This window comes from Leptodactylus fuscus, chromosome 10, assembly GCF_031893055.1.
Source record: "Leptodactylus fuscus isolate aLepFus1 chromosome 10, aLepFus1.hap2, whole genome shotgun sequence".
NCBI lineage: Eukaryota > Metazoa > Chordata > Amphibia > Anura > Leptodactylidae > Leptodactylus > Leptodactylus fuscus.
The window spans coordinates 64466037-64486481 of record NC_134274.1 but is presented as its reverse complement, the minus strand read 5'-3'; positions in this window follow the sequence as shown (position 1 = coordinate 64486481).

Below are 20445 nucleotides of genomic sequence, written 5' to 3'. Positions count from 1 at the left end.
TCAGACTGAGAGGTCAGAGCCGGAATCAGACTGAGAGGTCAGAGCCGGAATCAGACTGAGAGGTCAGAGCCAGATTTAGGCTGAGATGTCAGAGCCGAAATCAGACTGAGAGGTCAGAGCCAGAATCAGACTGAGAGGTCAGAGCCGGAATCAGTAGGAGAGGTCAGAGCCGGAATCAGACTGAGAGGTCAGAGCCGGAATCAGACTGAGAGGTCAGAGCCGGAATCAGACTGAAAGGTCAGAGCCGGAATCAGACTGAGAGGTCAGAGCCGGAATCAGACTGAGAGGTCAGAGCCGGAATCAGACTGAAAGGTCAGAGCCGGAATCAGACTGAGAGGTCAGAGCCAAACTCAAACTGAGAGGTCAGAGCCAGAATCAGACTGAGAGGTCAGAGCCAGATTCAGACTGAAAGGTTAGAGTCGGAATCAGACTGAGAGGTCAGAGCCGGAATCAGACTGAGAGGTCAGAGCAGGAATCAGACTGAGAGGTCAAAGCCGGAATCAGACAAAGAGGTCAGAGCCGGAATAAGTCTGTGAGGTCAGAGCCGGAATCAGACTGAGAGGTCAGAGCCGGAATCAGACTGAGAGGTCAGAGCAGGAATCAGACTGAGAGGTCAAAGCCGGAATCAGACAAAGAGGTCAGAGCCGGAATAAGACTGTGAGGTCAGAGCCGGAATAAGACTGTGAGGTCAGAGCCGGAATCAGACTGAGAAGTAAGAGCCAGAAACAGTACAAGAGGTCAGAGCCAGAATCATATTGAGGGGTCAGAGCCGGAATCAGACTGAGTGGTCAGAGCCAGAATCAGACTGAGAGGTCACAGCCGGAATCAGACTGAGAGGTCAGAGCCGGAATCAGACTAAGAGGTCAGAGCCGGAATCAGACTGAGAGGTCAGAGCCAGAATCAGTATGAGAGGTCAGAGCCCGAATCAGACTGAGAGGTCAGAGCCAGAATCAGAATGAGAGGTCAGAGCCAGAATCAGAATGAGAGGTCAGAGCCGGAATCAGACTGAGAGGTCTGAGCCAGAATCAAACTGAGAAGTCAGAGCCGGAATCAGAATGAAAGGTTAGAGCTAGAATCAGACTGAGAGGTTAGAGCCGGAATAAGACTGAGAGGTCAGAGTCGGAGTCAGACTGAGAGGTCAGAGCCAGAATCAGACTGAGAGATCAGAGACGGAATCAGATTGAGAGGTCAGAGTCGGAGTCAGACTGAGAGGTCAGAGCCAGAATCAGTCGGTGAAGTCAAAGCCAGAATCAGTATGAGAGGTCACAGCCAAAATAAGAGTGAGAGGTCAGAGCCGGAATCAGTATGAGAGGTCAGAGCCAGAATCAGGCTGAGATGTCACAGCCGAAATCAGACCGAGAGGTCAGAGCCAGAATCAGACTGAGAGGTCAGAGTCGGAATCAGTAGGAGAGGTCAGAGCCTGAATCAGACTGAGAGGTCAGAGCCAGAATAAGACAGAGAGGTCAGAGCCAGAATCAGACTGAGAGATCAGAGACGGAATCAGATTGAGAGGTCAGAGTCGGAGTCAGACTGAGAGGTCAGAGCCGGAATCAGTAGGAGAGGTCAGAGCCGGAATCAGACTTAGAGGTCAGAGCCAGAATCAGACTAAGAGGTCAGAGCCAGAATCAGACTGAGAGGTCAGAGCCAGAATCAGACTGAGAGATCAGAGACGGAATCAGATTGAGAGGTCAGAGTCGGAGTCAGACTGAGAGGTCAGAGCCAGAATCAGTATGAGAGGTCAGAGCCCGAATCAGACTGAGAGGTCAGAGCCAGAATCAGACTGAGAGGCCAGAGCCGGAATCAGACTGAGAGGTCAGGGCTTGAATCAGACTAAGAGGTCAGAGCCAGAATCAGTATGAGAGGTCAGAGCCGGAATCAGACTGAGAGGTCAGAGCCGGAATCAGACTGAGAGGTCAGGGCTTGAATCAGACTAAGAGGTCAGAGCCAGAATCAGACTGAGAGGTCAGAGCAAGAATCAGTATGAGAGGTCAGAGCCGGAATCAGACTGAGAGGTCAGAGCCAGAATCAGACTGAGAGGTCAGGGCAAGAATCAGACTGAGAGGTCAGAGCCAGAATCAGACTGAGAGATCAGAGACGGAATCAGATTGAGAGGTCAGAGTCGGAGTCAGACTGAGAGGTTAGAGCCAGAATCAGTATGAGAGGTCAGAGCCCGAATCAGACTGAGAGGTCAGAGCCAGAATCAGACTGAGAGGTCAGAGCCGGAATCAGACTAAGAGGTCAGAGCCGGAATCAGACTGAGAGGTCAGAGCCAGAATCAGTACAAGAGCTCAGAGCCAGAATCATTTTGAGGGGTCAGAGCCGGAATCAGACTGAGAGGTCAGAGCCAGAATAAGATTGAGAGGTAGGAGCCGGAATCAGTAGGAGAGGCCAGAGCCGGAATCAGACTAAGAGGTCAGAGCTGGAATCAGACTGAGAGGTCAGAGCCGGAATCAGACTGAGAGGTTAGAGCGGGAATCAGACTGAGAGGTCTGAGCCGGAATCAGACTAAGAGGTCAGAGTCGGAATCAGTAGGAGAGGTCAGAGCCGGAATCAGGCTGAGAGGTCAGAACCGAAATCAGACTGAGAGGTCAGAGCCGGAATCAGACTGAGAGGTCTGAGCCAGAATCAAACTGAGAAGTCAGAGCCGGAATCAGACTGAAAAGTCAGAGCCAGAATAAGACTGAGAGGTTAGAGCCAGAATCAGTATGACAGATCAGAGCTGGAATCAGACTGAGAGTTCAGAGCCGGAATAAGACTTAGAGGTCAGAGCCGGAATCAGACTGAGAGGTCAGAGCCAGAATCAGAATGAGAGGTCAGAGCCGGAAACAGACTTAGGTGTCAGAGCCAGAATAAGTCAGAGAGGTCAGAGAAAGGATCAGTATAAGAGGTCAGAGCCAGAATCAGACTGAGAGGTCAAAGCCAGAATCAGAATGAGAGGTCAGAGCCAGAATCAGACTGAGAGGTCAAAACCAGAATCAGACTGAGAGGTAGGAGCTGGAATCAGACTAAGAGGTCAGAGCCGGAATCAGACTAAGAGGTCAGAGCCGGAATCAGACTGAGAGGTCAGAGCCGGAATCAGTAGGAGAGGTTAGAGCCGGAATCAGACTAAGAGGTCAGAGCTGAAATCAGACTGAGAGGTCAGACCCAGATTTAGGCTGAGATGTCAGAGCCGAAATCAGACTGAGAGGTCAGAGCCAGAATCAGACTGAGAAGTCAGAGCCGGAATCAGACTGAAAGGTCAGAGCTAGAATCAGACTGAGAGGTTAGAGCCAGAATCAGTATGACAGGTCAGAGCTGGAATCAGACGGAGAGGTCAGAGCCGGAATAAGACTGAGAGGTCAGAATCAGAGTCAGACTGAGAGGTTAGAGCCAGAATCAGAATGAGAGGTCAGAGCAAGAATCAGACTGAGAGGTCAAAACCAGAATCAGACTGAGAGGTCAGAGCTGGAATCAGTCTAAGAGGTCAGACCCGGAATCAGACTGAGAGGTCAGAGCCGGAATCAGTAGGAGAGGTGAGAGCCGGAATCAAACTAAGAGGTCAGAGCCGGAATCAGGCTGAGAAGTCAGAGCCGGAATCCGACTGAGAAGTCAGAGCCAGAATCAGTATGAGAGGTCAGAGCCAGAATCAGGCTGAGAGGTCCAAGCCAGAATCAGTATGAGAGGTCAAAGCCAGAATCAGACTGAGAGGTCAGAGCCAGAATCAGACTGAGAGGTCAGAGCCGGAATCAGACTAAGAAGTCAGAGCTGGAATAAGACACTGAGGTCAGAGCCGGAATCAGTACAAGAGGTCAGAGCCAGAATCATATTGAGGGGTCAGAGCCGGAATCAGACTGAGAGGTCAGAGCCAGAATCAGTATAAGAGGTCAGAGCCAGAATCAGGCTGAGAGGTCCGAGCCAGAATCAGTATGAGAGGTCAAAGCCGGAATCAGACTGAGAGGTCAGAGCCAGAATCAGACTGAGAGGTCAGAGCCAGAATAAGACAGAGAGGTCAGAGAATGAATCAGTATAAGAGGTCAGAGCCGGAATCAGACTGAGAGGTCCGAGCCAGAATCAGACTGAGAGGACAGAGCCAGAATCAGACTGAGTGGTCAGAGCCGGAATCAGACAGAGAGGTCAGAGCCAGAATCAGACTGAGAGGTCAGAGCAAGAATCAGACTGAGAGGTCAGAGTCGGAATCAGTAGGAGAGGTCAGAGCCGGAATCAGACTGAGAGGTCAGAACCGAAATCAGACTGAGAGGTCAGAGCCGGAATCAGACTGAGAGGTCTGAGCCAGAATCAAACTGAGAAGTGAGAGCCGGAATCAGACTAAAAAGTCAGAGCCAGAATAAGACTGAGAGGTTAGAGCCAGAATCAGTATGACAGGTCAGAGCTGGAATCAGACAGAGAGTTCAGAGCCGGAATAAGACTGAGAGGTCAGAGTCGGAGTCAGACTGAGAGGTCAGAGCCAGAATCAGTATGAGAGGTCAGAGCCGGAATCAGACTGAGAGGTCAGAGCCAGAATCAGAATGAGAGGTCAGAGCCGGAAACAGACTGAGATGTCAGAGCCAGAATAAGTCAGAGAGGTCAGAGAAAGAATCAGTATAAGAGGTCAGAGCCAGAATCAGACTGAGAGGTCAAAACCAGAATCAGACTGAGAGGTAGGAGCTGGAATCAGACTAAGAGGTCAGAGCCGGAATCAGACTAAGAGGTCAGAGCCGGAATCAGACTGAGAGGTCAGAGCCGGAATCAGACGGAGAGGTCAGAGCCGGAATCAGACTAAGAGGTCAGAGCTGAAATCAGACTGAGAGGTCAGACCCAGATTTAGGCTGAGATGTCAGAGCCGAAATCAGACTGAGAGGTCAGAGCCAGAATCAGACTGAGAAGTCAGAGCCGGAATCAGACTGAAAGGTCAGCGCTAGAATCAGACTGAGAGGTTAGAGCCAGAATCAGTATGACAGGTCAGAGCTGGAATCAGACGGAGAGGTCAGAGCCGGAATAAGACTGAGAGGTCAGAATCAGAGTCAGACTGAGAGGTTAGAGCCAGAATCAGAATGAGAGGTCAGAGCAAGAATCAGACTGAGAGGTCAAAACCAGAATCAGACTGAGAGGTCAGAGCTGGAATCAGTCTAAGAGGTCAGACCCGGAATCAGAATGAGAGGTCAGAGCAAGAATCAGACTGAGAGGTCAGAGCTGGAATCAGACTAAGAGGTCAGACCCGGAATCAGACTGAGAGGTCAGAGCCGGAATCAGTAGGAGAGGTGAGAGCCGGAATCAGACTAAGAGGTCAGAGCCGGAATCAGGCTGAGAAGTCAGAGCCAGAATCAGACTGAGAAGTCAGAGCCAGAATCAGACTGAGAGGTCAGAGCCGGAATCAGTAGGAGAGGTGAGAGCCGGAATCAGACTAAGAGGTCAGAGCCAGAATCAGTATGAGAGGTCAGAGCCGGAATCAGACTGAGAGGTCAGAGCCGGAATCAGACTGAGAGGTCAGGGCTTGAATCAGACTAAGAGGTCAGTGCCAGAATCAGACTGAGAGGTCAGAGCAAGAATCAGTATGAGAGGTCAGAGCCGGAATCAGACTGAGAGGTCAGAGCCAGAATCAGACTGAGAGGTCAGGGCAAGAATCAGACTGAGAGGTCAGAGCCAGAATCAGACTGAGAGATCAGAGACGGAATCAGATTGAGAGGTCAGAGTCGGAGTCAGACTGAGAGGTTAGAGTCAGAATCAGTATGAGAGGTCAGAGCCCGAATCAGACTGAGAGGTCAGAGCCAGAATCAGACTGAGAGGTCAGAGCCGGAATCAGACTAAGAGGTCAGAGCCGGAATCAGACTGAGAGGTCAGAGCCAGAATCAGTACAAGAGGTCAGAGCCAGAATCATTTTGAGGGGTCAGAGCCGGAATCAGACTTAGAGGTCAGAGCCAGAATAAGATTGAGAGGTAGGAGCCGGAATCAGTAGGAGAGGCCAGAGCCGGAATCAGACTAAGAGGTCAGAGCTGGAATCAGACTGAGAGGTCAGAGCCGGAATCAGACTGAGAGGTTAGAGCGGGAATCAGACTGAGAGGTCTGAGCCGGAATCAGACTAAGAGGTCAGAGTCGGAATCAGTAGGAGAGGTCAGAGCCGGAATCAGGCTGAGAGGTCAGAACCGAAATCAGTAGGAGAGGTCAGAGCCGGAATCAGGCTGAGAGGTCAGAACCGAAATCAGACTGAGAGGTCAGAGCCGGAATCAGACTGAGAGGTCTGAGCCAGAATCAAACTGAGAAGTCAGAGCCGGAATCAGACTGAAAAGTCAGAGCCAGAATAAGACTGAGAGGTTAGAGCCAGAATCAGTATGACAGGTCAGAGCTGGAATCAGACTGAGAGTTCAGAGCCGGAATAAGACTTAGAGGTCAGAGCCGGAATCAGACTGAGAGGTCAGAGCCAGAATCAGAATGAGAGGTCAGAGCCGGAAACAGACTTAGGTGTCAGAGCCAGAATAAGTCAGAGAGGTCAGAGAAAGGATCAGTATAAGAGGTCAGAGCCAGAATCAGACTGAGAGGTCAAAGCCAGAATCAGAATGAGAGGTCAGAGCCAGAATCAGACTGAGAGGTCAAAACCAGAATCAGACTGAGAGGTAGGAGCTGGAATCAGACTAAGAGGTCAGAGCCGGAATCAGACTAAGAGGTCAGAGCCGGAATCAGACTGAGAGGTCAGAGCCGGAATCAGTAGGAGAGGTTAGAGCCGGAATCAGACTAAGAGGTCAGAGCTGAAATCAGACTGAGAGGTCAGACCCAGATTTAGGCTGAGATGTCAGAGCCGAAATCAGACTGAGAGGTCAGAGCCAGAATCAGACTGAGAAGTCAGAGCCGGAATCAGACTGAAAGGTCAGCGCTAGAATCAGACTGAGAGGTTAGAGCCAGAATCAGTATGACAGGTCAGAGCTGGAATCAGACGGAGAGGTCAGAGCCGGAATTAGACTGAGAGGTCAGAATCAGAGTCAGACTGAGAGGTTAGAGCCAGAATCAGAATGAGAGGTCAGAGCAAGAATCAGACTGAGAGGTCAAAACCAGAATCAGACTGAGAGGTCAGAGCTGGAATCAGTCTAAGAGGTCAGACCCGGAATCAGACTGAGAGGTCAGAGCCGGAATCAGTAGGAGAGGTGAGAGCCGGAATCAAACTAAGAGGTCAGAGCCGGAATCAGGCTGAGAAGTCAGAGCCGGAATCCGACTGAGAAGTCAGAGCCAGAATCAGTATGAGAGGTCAGAGCCAGAATCAGGCTGAGAGGTCCAAGCCAGAATCAGTATGAGAGGTCAAAGCCAGAATCAGACTGAGAGGTCAGAGCCAGAATCAGACTGAGAGGTCAGAGCCGGAATCAGACTAAGAAGTCAGAGCTGGAATAAGACACTGAGGTCAGAGCCGGAATCAGTACAAGAGGTCAGAGCCAGAATCATATTGAGGGGTCAGAGCCGGAATCAGACTGAGAGGTCAGAGCCAGAATCAGTATAAGAGGTCAGAGCCAGAATCAGGCTGAGAGGTCCGAGCCAGAATCAGTATGAGAGGTCAAAGCCGGAATCAGACTGAGAGGTCAGAGCCAGAATCAGACTGAGAGGTCAGAGCCAGAATAAGACAGAGAGGTCAGAGAATGAATCAGTATAAGAGGTCAGAGCCGGAATCAGACTGAGAGGTCCGAGCCAGAATCAGACTGAGAGGACAGAGCCAGAATCAGACTGAGAGGTCAGAGTCGGAATCAGTAGGAGAGGTCAGAGCCGGAATCAGACTGAGAGGTCAGAACCGAAATCAGACTGAGAGGTCAGAGCCGGAATCAGACTGAGAGGTCTGAGCCAGAATCAAACTGAGAAGTGAGAGCCGGAATCAGACTAAAAAGTCAGAGCCAGAATAAGACTGAGAGGTTAGAGCCAGAATCAGTATGACAGGTCAGAGCTGGAATCAGACAGAGAGTTCAGAGCCGGAATAAGACTGAGAGGTCAGAGTCGGAGTCAGACTGAGAGGTCAGAGCCAGAATCAGTATGAGAGGTCAGAGCCAGAATAAGTCAGAGAGGTCAGAGAAAGAATCAGTATAAGAGGTCAGAGCCAGAATCAGACTGAGAGGTCAAAGCCAGAATCAGACTGAGAGGTCAGAGCCAGAATCAGACTGAGAGGTCAAAACCAGAATCAGACTGAGAGGTAGGAGCTGGAATCAGACTGAGAGGTCAGAGCCGGAATCAGACTGAGAGGTCAGAGCCGGAATCAGACGGAGAGGTCAGAGCCGGAATCAGACTAAGAGGTCAGAGCTGAAATCAGACTGAGAGGTCAGACCCAGATTTAGGCTGAGATGTCAGAGCCGAAATCAGACTGAGAGGTCAGAGCCAGAATCAGACTGAGAAGTCAGAGCCGGAATCAGACTGAAAGGTCAGAGCTAGTATCAGACTGAGAGGTTAGAGCAAGAATAAGACTGAGAGGTCAGAGTCGGAGTCAGACTGAGAGGTCAGAGCCAGAATCCGTATGAGAGGTCAGAGCCCGAATCAGACTAAGAGGTCAGAGCCATAATCAGAATGAGAGGTCAGAGCAAGAATCAGACTGAGAGGTCAGAGCTGGAATCAGACTATGAGGTCAGACCCGGAATCAGACTGAGAGGTCAGAGCCGGAATCAGTAGGAGAGGTGAGAGCCGGAATCAGACTAAGAGGTCAGAGCCGGAATCAGGCTGAGAAGTCAGAGCCGGAATCAAACTGAGAAGTCAGAGCCAGAATCAGTATGAGAGGTCAGAGCCAGAATCAGGCTGAGAGGTCCAAGCCAGAATCAGTATGAGAGGTCAGAGCCGGAATCAGACTGAGAGGTCAGAAACAGCATCAGACTGAGAGGTCAGAGCCGGAATCAGACTGAGAGGTCAGAAACAGCATCAGACTGAGAGGTCAGAGCCGGAATCAGACTGAGAGGTCAGAAACAGCATCAGACTGAGAGGTCAGAGCCGGAATCAGACTGAGAGGTCAGAGCCGGAATCAGACTGAGAGGTCAGAGCCGGAATCAGTATGAGAGGTCAGAGCCGGAATCAGACTGAGAGGTCAGGGCTTGAATCAGACTAAGAGGTCAGAGCCAGAATCAGACTGAGAGGTCAGAGCAAGAATCAGTATGAGAGGTCAGAGCCGGAATCAGACTGAGAGGTCAGAGCCAGAATAAGACTGAGAGGTCAGAGCCGGAATCAGTAGGAGAGGCCAGAGCCGGAATCAGACTAAGAGGTCAGAGCTGGAATCAGACTGAGAGGTCAGAGCCGGAATCAGACTGAGAGGTCAGAGCCGGAATCAGACTGAGAGGTCAGAGCCGGAATCAGTATGAGAAGTCAGAGTCGGAATCAGACTGAGAGGTCAGAGCCGGAATCAGACTGAGAAGTCGGAGCCAGAATCAGACTGAGAGGTCAGAGCCGGAATCAGACTGAGAGGTCAGAGCCAGAATCAGACTGAGAGGTCGGAGCCAGAATCAGACTGAGAAGTCAGAGCCAGAATCAGACTGAGAGGTTCGAGCAAGAATCAGTATGACTGGTCAGAGCCGGAATCAGACTGAGAGGTCAGAGCCGGAATCAGACTGAGAGGTCAGAGCCAGAATAAGACTGAGAGGTCAGAGCCGGAATTAGTAGGAGAGGCCAGAGCCGGAATCAGACTGAGAGGTCAGAGCCGGAATCAGACTGAGAGGTCAGAGCCGGAATCAGACTGAGAGGTCAGAGCCGGAATCAGTATGAGAGGTCAGAGCCGGAATCATACTGAGAGGTCAGGGCTTGAATCAGACTAAGAGGTCAGAGCCAGAATCAGACTGAGAGGTCAGAGCCGGAATCAGACTGAGAGGTCAGAGCCGGAATCAGACTGAGAGGTCAGAGCCGGAATCAGTATGAGAGGTCAGAGCCGGAATCATACTGAGAGGTCAGGGCTTGAATCAGACTAAGAGGTCAGAGCCAGAATCAGACTGAGAGGTCAGAGCAAGAATCAGTATGAGAGGTCAGAGCCGGAATCAGACTGAGAGGTCAGAGCCGGAATCAGACTGAGAGGTCAGAGCCGGAATCAGACTGAGAAGTCAGAGCCAGAATCAGACTGAGAGGTCAGAGCCAGAATCAGAATGAGAGGTCTGAGCCGGAATCAGACTGGGAGGTCAGAGCTGGAATCAGTAGGAGAGGTCAGAGCCGGAATCAGTAGGAGAGGTCAGAGCCGGAATCAGACTGAGAGGTTAGAGCCGGAATCAAACTGAGAGGTCAGAGCCGATATCAGACTGAGAGGTCAGAGCCAGAATCAGACTGAGAAGTCAGTGCAAGAATCAGTCGGAGAAGTCGAAGCCAGAATCAGTATGAGAGGTCACAGCCAGAATACGAGTGAGAGGTCAGAGCCGGAATCAGTATGAGAGGTCAGAGCCAGAATCAGGCTAAGATGTCAGAGCCGAAATCAGACCGAGAGGTCAGAGCCAGAATCAGACTGAGAGGTCAGAGTCGGAATCAGACTGAGAGGTCAGAGCCAGAATCAGACTGAGAGGTCAGAGCCGGAATCAGACTGAGAGGTCAGAGCCAGAATCAGACTGAGAAGTCAGAGTCGGAATCAGTAGGAGAGGTCAGAGCCGGAATCAGACTGAGAGGTCAGAGCCAGAATAAGACAGAGAGGTCAGAGAAAGAATCAGTATAAGAGGTCAGAGCCAGAATCAGACTGAGAGGTCAAAGCCAGAATCAGACTGCGAAGTCAGAGCCAGAATCAGACTGAGAGGTCAGAGCCAGAATCAGAATGAGAGGTCAGAGCCGGAATCAGACTGAGAGGTCAGAGCCAGAATAAGACAGAGAGGTCAGAGAAAGAATCAGTATAAGAGGTCAGAGCCAGAATCAGACTGAGAGGTCAAAGCCAGAATCAGACTGCGAAGTCAGAGCCAGAATCAGACTGAGAGGTCAGAGCCAGAATCAGAATGAGAGGTCAGAGCCAGAATCAGACTGGTAGGTCAGAGCTGGAATTAGTAGGAGAGGTCAGAGCCGGAATCAGTAGGAGAGGTCAGAGACGGAAACAGACTGAGAGGTCAGAGCCGGAATCAGACTGAGAGGTCAGAGCCGGAATCAGACTGAGAATTTAGAGCCAGAATCAGACTGAGAGGTCAGAGCCAGAATCAGAATGAGAGGTCAGAGCCGGAAACAGACTGAGATGTCAGAGCCAGAATAAGTCAGAGAGGTCAGAAATTGAATCAGTATAAGAGGTCAGAGCCAGAATCAGACTGAGAGGTCAGAGCCAGAATCAGACTGAGAGGTCAAAACCAGAATCAGACTGAGAGGTAGGAGCTGGAATCAGACTAAGAGGTCAGAGTCGGAGTCAGACTGAGAGGTCAGAGCCAGAATCCGTATGAGAGGTCAGAGCCCGAATCAGACTGAGAGGTCAGAGCCAGAATCAGAATGAGAGGTCAGAGCAAGAATCAGACTGAGAGGTCAGAGCCGGAAACAGACTGAGAGGTCAGAGCCAGAATCAGACTGAGAAGTCAGAGCCGGAATCAGACTGAAAGGTCAGAGCTAGAATCAGACTGAGAGGTTACAGCCAGAATCAGTATGACAGGTCAGAGCTGGAATCAGACTGAGAGGTCAGAGTCGGAGTCAGACTGAGAGGTCAGAGCCAGAATCCGTATGAGAGGTCAGAGCCCGAATCAGACTGAGAGGTCAGAGCAAGAATCAGACTGAGAGGTCAGAGCAAGAATCAGACTGAGAGGTCAGAGCCAGAATCAGACTGAGAGGTCAGAGCCGGAATCAGTATAAGAGGTCAGAGCCGTAATCAGTAGGAGAGGTGAGAGCCGGAATCAGACTGAGAGGTCGGAAACAGCATCAGACTGAGAGGCCAGAGCCGGAATCAGACTGAGAGGTCAGAGCCGGAATCAGACTAAGAAATCAGAGCCGGAATCAGTAGGAGAGGTCAGAGCCATAATCAGACTAAGAGGTCAGAGCCAGAAACAGACTGAGAGGTCAGGGCTTGAATCAGACTAAGAGGTCAGAGCCAGAATCAGACTGAGAGGTCAGAGCCAGAATCAGACTGAGAGGTCAGAGCCAGATTCAGACTGAAAGGTAAGAGCCGGAATCAGAAGGAGAGGTCAGAGCCAGAATCTGACTGAGAGGTCAGAGCCAGAATCAGACTGAGAGGTCAGAGCAAGATTCAGACTGAAAGGTAAGAGCCGGAATCAGACTGAGAGGTCAGGGCTTGAATCAGACTAAGAGGTCAGAGCCAGAATCAGACTGAGAGGTCAGAGCAAGAATCAGTATGAGAGGTCAGAGCCAGAATCAGTATGAGAGGTCAGAACCAGAATCAGACTGAGAGGCCAGAGCCGGAATCAGACTGAGAAGTCAGAGCCAGAATCAGACTGAGAGGTCAGAGCCGGAATCAGACTGAGAATTTAGAGCCAGAATCAGACTGAGAGGTCAGAGCCAGAATCAGAATGAGAGGTCAGAGCCGGAAACAGACTGAGATGTCAGAGCCAGAATAAGTCAGAGAGGTCAGAAATTGAATCAGTATAAGAGGTCAGAGCCAAAATCAGACTGAGAGGTCAGAGCCAGAATCAGACTGAGAGGTCAAAACCAGAATCAGACTGAGAGGTAGGAGCTGGAATCAGACTAAGAGGTCAGAGTCGGAGTCAGACTGAGAGGTCAGAGCCAGAATCCGTATGAGAGGTCAGAGCCCGAATCAGACTGAGAGGTCAGAGCCAGAATCAGAATGAGAGGTCAGAGCAAGAATCAGACTGAGAGGTCAGAGCCGGAAACAGACTGAGAGGTCAGAGCCAGAATCAGACTGAGAAGTCAGAGCCGGAATCAGACTGAAAGGTCAGAGCTAGAATCAGACTGAGAGGTTACAGCCAGAATCAGTATGACAGGTCAGAGCTGGAATCAGACTGAGAGGTCAGAGTCGGAGTCAGACTGAGAGGTCAGAGCCAGAATCCGTATGAGAGGTCAGAGCCCGAATCAGACTGAGAGGTCAGAGCAAGAATCAGACTGAGAGGTCAGAGCAAGAATCAGACTGAGAGGTCAGAGCCAGAATCAGACTGAGAGGTCAGAGCCGGAATCAGTATAAGAGGTCAGAGCCGTAATCAGTAGGAGAGGTGAGAGCCGGAATCAGACTGAGAGGTCAGAAACAGCATCAGACTGAGAGGTCAGAGCCGGAATCAGACTGAGAGGTCAGAGCCGGAATCAGACTAAGAAATCAGAGCCGGAATCAGTAGGAGAGGTCAGAGCCATAATCAGACTAAGAGGTCAGAGCCAGAATCAGACTGAGAGGTCAGGGCTTGAATCAGACTAAGAGGTCAGAGCCAGAATCAGACTGAGAGGTCAGAGCCAGAATCAGACTGAGAGGTCAGAGCCAGATTAAGACTGAAAGGTAAGAGCCGGAATCAGAAGGAGAGGTCAGAGCCAGAATCTGACAAAGAGGTCAGAGCCAGAATCAGACTGAGAGGTCAGAGCAAGATTCAGACTGAAAGGTAAGAGACGGAATCAGACTGAGAGGTCAGGGCTTGAATCAGACTAAGAGGTCAGAGCCAGAATCAGACTGAGAGGTCAGAGCAAGAATCAGTATGAGAGGTCAGAGCCAGAATCAGTATGAGAGGTCAGAACCAGAATCAGACTGAGAGGCCAGAGCCGGAATCAGACTGAGAAGTCAGAGCCAGAATCAGACTGAGAGGTCAGAGCCGGAATCAGACTGAGAATTTAGAGCCAGAATCAGACTGAGAGGTCAGAGCCAGAATCAGAATGAGAGGTCAGAGCCGGAAACAGACTGAGATGTCAGAGCCAGAATAAGTCAGAGAGGTCAGAAATTGAATCAGTATAAGAGGTCAGAGCCAGAATCAGACTGAGAGGTCAGAGCCAGAATCAGACTGAGAGGTCAAAACCAGAATCAGACTGAGAGGTAGGAGCTGGAATCAGACTAAGAGGTCAGAGCCGGAATCAGACTGAGAGGTCAGAGTCGGAATCAGTAGGAGAGGTCAGAGCCGGAATCAGACTAAGAGGTCAAAGCCAGAATCAGACTGAGAGGTCAGAGCCAGAATCAGACTGAGAGGTCAAAACCAGAATCAGACTGAGAGGTAGGAGCTGGATTCAGACTAAGAGGTCAGAGCCGGAATCAGACTGAGAGGTCAGAGCCGGAATCAGTAGGAGAGGTCAGAGCCGGAATCAGACTAAGAGGTCAGAGCCAGAATCAGACTGAGAGGTCAGAGCCGGAATCAGACTGAGAGGTCAGAGCCAGAATCAGACTGAGAAGTCAGAGTAAGAATCAGACTGAGAGGTTAGAGCCAGAATCAGTATGACAGGTCAGAGCCGGAATCAGACTGAGAGGTCAGAGCCGGAATCAGTATGAGAGGTCAGAGCCGGAATCAGACTGAGAGGTCAGAGCCGGAATCAGTATGAGAGGTCAGAGCTGGAATCAGACTGAGAGGTCAGGGCTTGAATCAGACTAAGAGGTCAGAGCCAGAATCAGACTGAGAGGTCAGAGCAAGAATCAGTATGAGAGGTCAGAGCCGGAATCAGACTGAGAGGTCAGAGCCAGAATAAGACTGAGAGGTCAGAGCCGGAATCAGTAGGAGAGGCCAGAGCCGGAATCAGACTAAGAGGTCAGAGCTGGAATCAGACTGAGAGGTCAGAGCCGGAATCAGTATGAGAAGTCAGAGTCGGAATCAGACTGAGAGGTCAGAGCCGGAATCAGACTGAGAAGTCGGAGCCAGAATCAGACTGAGAGGTCAGAGCCGGAATCAGACTGAGAGGTCAGAGCCAGAATCAGACTGAGAGGTCGGAGCCAGAATCAGACTGAGAAGTCAGAGCCAGAATCAGACTGAGAGGTTCGAGCAAGAATCAGTATGACTGGTCAGAGCCGGAATCAGACTGAGAGGTCAGAGCCGGAATCAGACTGAGAGGTCAGAGCCAGAATAAGACTGAGAGGTCAGAGCCGGAATTAGTAGGAGAGGCCAGAGCCGGAATCAGACTAAGAGGTCAGAGCTGGAATCAGACTGAGAGGTCAGAGCCGGAATCAGACTGAGAGGTCAGAGCCGGAATCAGACTGAGAGGTCAGAGCCGGAATCAGTATGAGAGGTCAGAGCCGGAATCATACTGAGAGGTCAGGGCTTGAATCAGACTAAGAGGTCAGAGCCAGAATCAGACTGAGAGGTCAGAGCAAGAATCAGTATGAGAGGTCAGAGCCGGAATCAGACTGAGAGGTCAGAGCCAGAATAAGACTGAGAGGTCAGAGCCGGAATCAGTAGGAGAGGCCAGAGCCAGAATCAGAATAAGAGGTCAGAGCTGGAATCAGACTGAGAGGTCAGAGCCGGAATCAGATTGAGAGGTCAGAGCCGGAATCAGACTGAGAGGTCAGAGCCGGAATCAGTGTGAGAGGTCAGAGCCGGAATCAGACTGAGAGGTCAGAGCCGGAATCAGACTGAGAAGTCAGAGCCAGAATCAGACTGAGAGGTCAGAGCCAGAATCAGAATGAGAGGTCTGAGCCGGAATCAGACTGGGAGGTCAGAGCTGGAATCAGTAGGAGAGGTCAGAGCCGGAATCAGTAGGAGAGGTCAGAGCCGGAATCAGACTGAGAGGTTAGAGCCGGAATCAAACTGAGAGGTCAGAGCCGATATCAGACTGAGAGGTCAGAGCCAGAATCAGACTGAGAAGTCAGTGCAAGAATCAGTCGGAGAAGTCGAAGCCAGAATCAGTATGAGAGGTCACAGCCAGAATACGAGTGAGAGGTCAGAGCCGGAATCAGTATGAGAGGTCAGAGCCAGAATCAGGCTAAGATGTCAGAGCCGAAATCAGACCGAGAGGTCAGAGCCAGAATCAGACTGAGAGGTCAGAGTCGGAATCAGACTGAGAGGTCAGAGCCAGAATCAGACTGAGAGGTCAGAGCCGGAATCAGACTGAGAGGTCAGAGCCAGAATCAGACTGAGAAGTCAGCGCAAGAATCAGTCCGTGAAGTCAAAGCCAGAATCAGTATGAGAGGTCACAGCCAAAATAAGAGTGAGAGGTCAGAGCCGGAATCAGTATGAGAGGTCAGAGCCAGAATCAGGCTGAGATGTCAGAGCCGAAATCAGACCGAGAGGTCAGAGCCAGAATCAGACTGAGAGGTCAGAGTCGGAATCAGTAGGAGAGGTCAGAGCCGGAATCAGACTGAGAGGTCAGAGCCAGAATAAGACAGAGAGGTCAGAGAAAGAATCAGTATAAGAGGTCAGAGCCAGAATCAGACTGAGAGGTCAAAGCCAGAATCAGACTGCGAAGTCAGAGCCAGAATCAGACTGAGAGGTCAGAGCCAGAATCAGAATGAGAGGTCAGAGCCAGAATCAGACTGGTAGGTCAGAGCTGGAATTAGTAGGAGAGGTCAGAGCCGGAATCAGTAGGAGAGGTCAGAGACGGAAACAGACTGAGAGGTCAGAGCCGGAATCAGACTGAGAGGTCAGAGCCGGAATAAGTAGGAGAGGTCAGAGCCGGAATCAGACTAAGAGGTCAGAGCTGGAATCAGACTGAGAGGTCAGAGCCAGAATCAGACTGAGAAGTCAGAGCCGGAATCAGACTGAAAGGTCAGAGCTAGAATCAGACTGAGAGGTTAGAGCCAGAATCAGTATGACAGGTCAGAGCTGGAATCAGACGGAGAGGTCAGAGCCGGAATGAGACTGAGAGGTCAGAGTCGGAGTCAGACTGAGAGGTCAGAGCCAGAATCCGTATGAGAGGTCAGAGCCCGAATCAGACTGAGAGGTCAGAGCCAGAATCAGAATGAGAGGTCAGAGCAAGAATCAGACTGAGAGGTCAGAGCCGGAAACAGACTTAGAGGTCAGAGCCAGAATCAGACTGAGAAGTCAGAGCCGGAATCAGACTGAAAGGTCAGAGCTAGAATCAGACTGAGAGGTTAGAGCCAGAATCAGTATGACAGGTCAGAGCTGGAATCAGACGGAGAGGTCAGAGCCGGAATAAGACTGAGAGGTCAGAGTCGGAGTCAGACTGAGAGGTCAGAGCCAGAATCCGTATGAGAGGTCAGAGCCCGAATCAGACTGAGAGGTCAGAGCCAGAATCAGAATGAGAGGTCAGAGCAAGAATCAGACTGAGAGGTCAGAGCCGGAAACAGACTGAGAGGTCAGAGCCAGAATCAGACTGAGAAGTCAGAGCCGGAATCAGACTGAAAGGTCAGAGCTAGAATCAGACTGAGAGGTTACAGCCAGAATCAGTATGACAGGTCAGAGCTGGAATCAGACTGAGAGGTCAGACCCGGAATAAGACTGAGAGGTCAGAGTCGGAGTCAGACTGAGAGGTCAGAGCCAGAATCCGTATGAGAGGTCAGAGCCCGAATCAGACTGAGAGGTCAGAGCAAGAATCAGACTGAGAGGTCAGAGCAAGAATCAGACTGAGAGGTCAGAGCCAGAATCAGACTGAGAGGTCAGAGCCGGAATCAGTATAAGAGGTCAGAGCCGTAATCAGTAGGAGAGGTGAGAGCCGGAATCAGACTGAGAGGTCAGAAACAGCATCAGACTGAAAGGTCAGAGCCGGAATCAGACTGAGAGGTCAGAGCCGGAATCAGACTAAGAAATCAGAGCCGGAATCAGTAGGAGAGGTCAGAGCCATAATCAGACTAAGAGGTCAGAGCCAGAATCAGACTGAGAGGTCAGGGCTTGAATCAGACTAAGAGGTCAGAGCCAGAATCAGACTGAGAGGTCAGAGCCAGAATCAGACTGAGAGGTCAGAGCCAGATTCAGACTGAAAGGTAAGAGCCGGAATCAGAAGGAGAGGTCAGAGCCAGAATCTGACTGAGAGGTCAGAGCCAGAATCAGACTGAGAGGTCAGAGCAAGATTCAGACTGAAAGGTAAGAGCCGGAATCAGACTGAGAGGTCAGGGCTTGAATCAGACTAAGAGGTCAGAGCCAGAATCAGACTGAGAGGTCAGAGCAAGAATCAGTATGAGAGGTCAGAGCCAGAATCAGTATGAGAGGTCAGAACCAGAATCAGACTGAGAGGCCAGAGCCGGAATCAGACTGAGAAGTCAGAGCCAGAATCAGACTGAGAGGTCAGAGCCGGAATCAGACTGAGAATTTAGAGCCAGAATCAGACTGAGAGGTCAGAGCCAGAATCAGAATGAGAGGTCAGAGCCGGAAACAGACTGAGATGTCAGAGCCAGAATAAGTCAGAGAGGTCAGAAATTGAATCAGTATAAGAGGTCAGAGCCAGAATCAGACTTAGAGGTCAGAGCCAGAATCAGACTGAGAGGTCAAAACCAGAATCAGACTGAGAGGTAGGAGCTGGAATCAGACTAAGAGGTCAGAGTCGGAGTCAGACTGAGAGGTCAGAGCCAGAATCCGTATGAGAGGTCAGAGCCCGAATCAGACTGAGAGGTCAGAGCCAGAATCAGAATGAGAGGTCAGAGCAAGAATCAGACTGAGAGGTCAGAGCCGGAAACAGACTGAGAGGTCAGAGCCAGAATCAGACTGAGAAGTCAGAGCCGGAATCAGACTGAAAGGTCAGAGCTAGAATCAGACTGAGAGGTTACAGCCAGAATCAGTATGACAGGTCAGAGCTGGAATCAGACTGAGAGGTCAGAGTCGGAGTCAGACTGAGAGGTCAGAGCCAGAATCCGTATGAGAGGTCAGAGCCCGAATCAGACTGAGAGGTCAGAGCAAGAATCAGACTGAGAGGTCAGAGCAAGAATCAGACTGAGAGGTCAGAGCCAGAATCAGACTGAGAGGTCAGAGCCGGAATCAGTATAAGAGGTCAGAGCCGTAATCAGTAGGAGAGGTGAGAGCCGGAATCAGACTGAGAGGTCAGAAACAGCATCAGACTGAGAGGTCAGAGCCGGAATCAGACTGAGAGGTCAGAGCCGGAATCAGACTAAGAAATCAGAGCCGGAATCAGTAGGAGAGGTCAGAGCCATAATCAGACTAAGAGGTCAGAGCCCGAATCAGACTAAGAGGTCAGAGCCAGAATCAGACTGAGAGGTCAGGGCTTGAATCAGACTAAGAGGTCAGAGCCAGAATCAGAATGAGAGGTCAGAGCCGGAAACAGACTGAGATGTCAGAGCCAGAATAAGTCAGAGAGGTCAGAGAAAGAATCAGTATAAGAGGTCAGAGCCAGAATCAGACTGAGAGGTCAAAGCCAGAATCAGACTGAGAGGTCAGAGCCAGAATCAGACTGAGAGGTCAAAACCAGAATCAGACTGAGAGGTAGGAGCTGGAATCAGACTAAGAGGTCAGAGCCGGAATCAGACTGAGAGGTCAGAACCGGAATTAGTAGGAGAGGTCAGAGCCGGAATCAGACTAAGAGGTCAGAGCCGGAATCAGACTGAGAGGTCAGAGCCGGAATCAGACTGAGAGGTCAGAGCCAGAATCAGACTGAGAGGGCAGAGCCAGAATCAGACTGAGAGGGCAGAGACGGATTAAGTATGAAATATCAAAGCCGGAATAAGACTGACATTTCAGAGTCGGAATCAGACTTAGAGGTCAGAGCAGGAATCAGACTGAGAGGGCAGAGCCAGAATCAGACTGAGAAGTCAGAGCCAGAATCAGACTGAGAGGGCAGAGACGGATTAAGTATGAAATATCAAAGCCGGAATAAGACTGACATTTCAGAGTCGGAATCAGACTTAGAGGTCAGAGCAGGAATCAGACTGAGAGGGCAGAGCCAGAATCAGACTGAGAAGTCAGAGCCAGAATCAGACTGAGAGGTCAGAGCCGGAATAAGTATGAGAGGTCAGAGCCGGAATCAGACTGAGAAGTCAGAGCCAGAATCAGACTGAGAGGTCAGAGCCGGAATAAGTATGAGAGGTCAGACCCGGAATCAGACTGAGAGGTCAGAGCCGGAATCAGTAGGAGAGGTGAGAGCCGGAATCAGACTAAGAGGTAAGAGCCAGAATCAGGCTGAGAGGTCAGAGCCGGAATCAGACTGAGAAGTCAGAGCCAGAATCAGACTGAGATGTCAGAGCCCGAATCAGACTGAGAGGTCAGAGCCAGAATCAGAATGAGAGGTCAGAGCAAGAATCAGACTGAGAAGTCAGAGCCAGAATCAGACTGAGAGGTCAGAGCCAGAATCAGACTGAGAGGTCAAAACCAGAATGAGACTGAGAGGTCAGAGCCGGAATCAGACTAAGAGGTAAGAGCCAGAATCAGGCTGAGAGGTCAGAGCCGGAATCAGACTGAGAAGTCAGAGCCAGAATCAGACTGAGAGGTCAGAGCCGGAATAAGTATGAGAGGTCAGAGCCGGAATCAGACTGCGAGGTCAGAGCTGGAATCAGACTGAGAAGTCAGAGCCAGAATCAGACTGAGAGGTCAGAGCCGGAATTAGAATGAGAGGTCTGAGCCGGAATCAGACTGGGAGGTCAGAGCTGGAATCAGTAGGAGAGGTCAGAGCCGGAATCAGTAGGAGAGGTCAGAGCCAGAATCAGACTGAGAGGTCAGAGCCGGAATCAGACTGAGAGGTTAGAGCCGGAATAAGTATGAGAGGTCAGAGCCGGAATCAGACTGAGAAGTCAGAGCCAGAATCAGACTGAGAGGTCAGAGC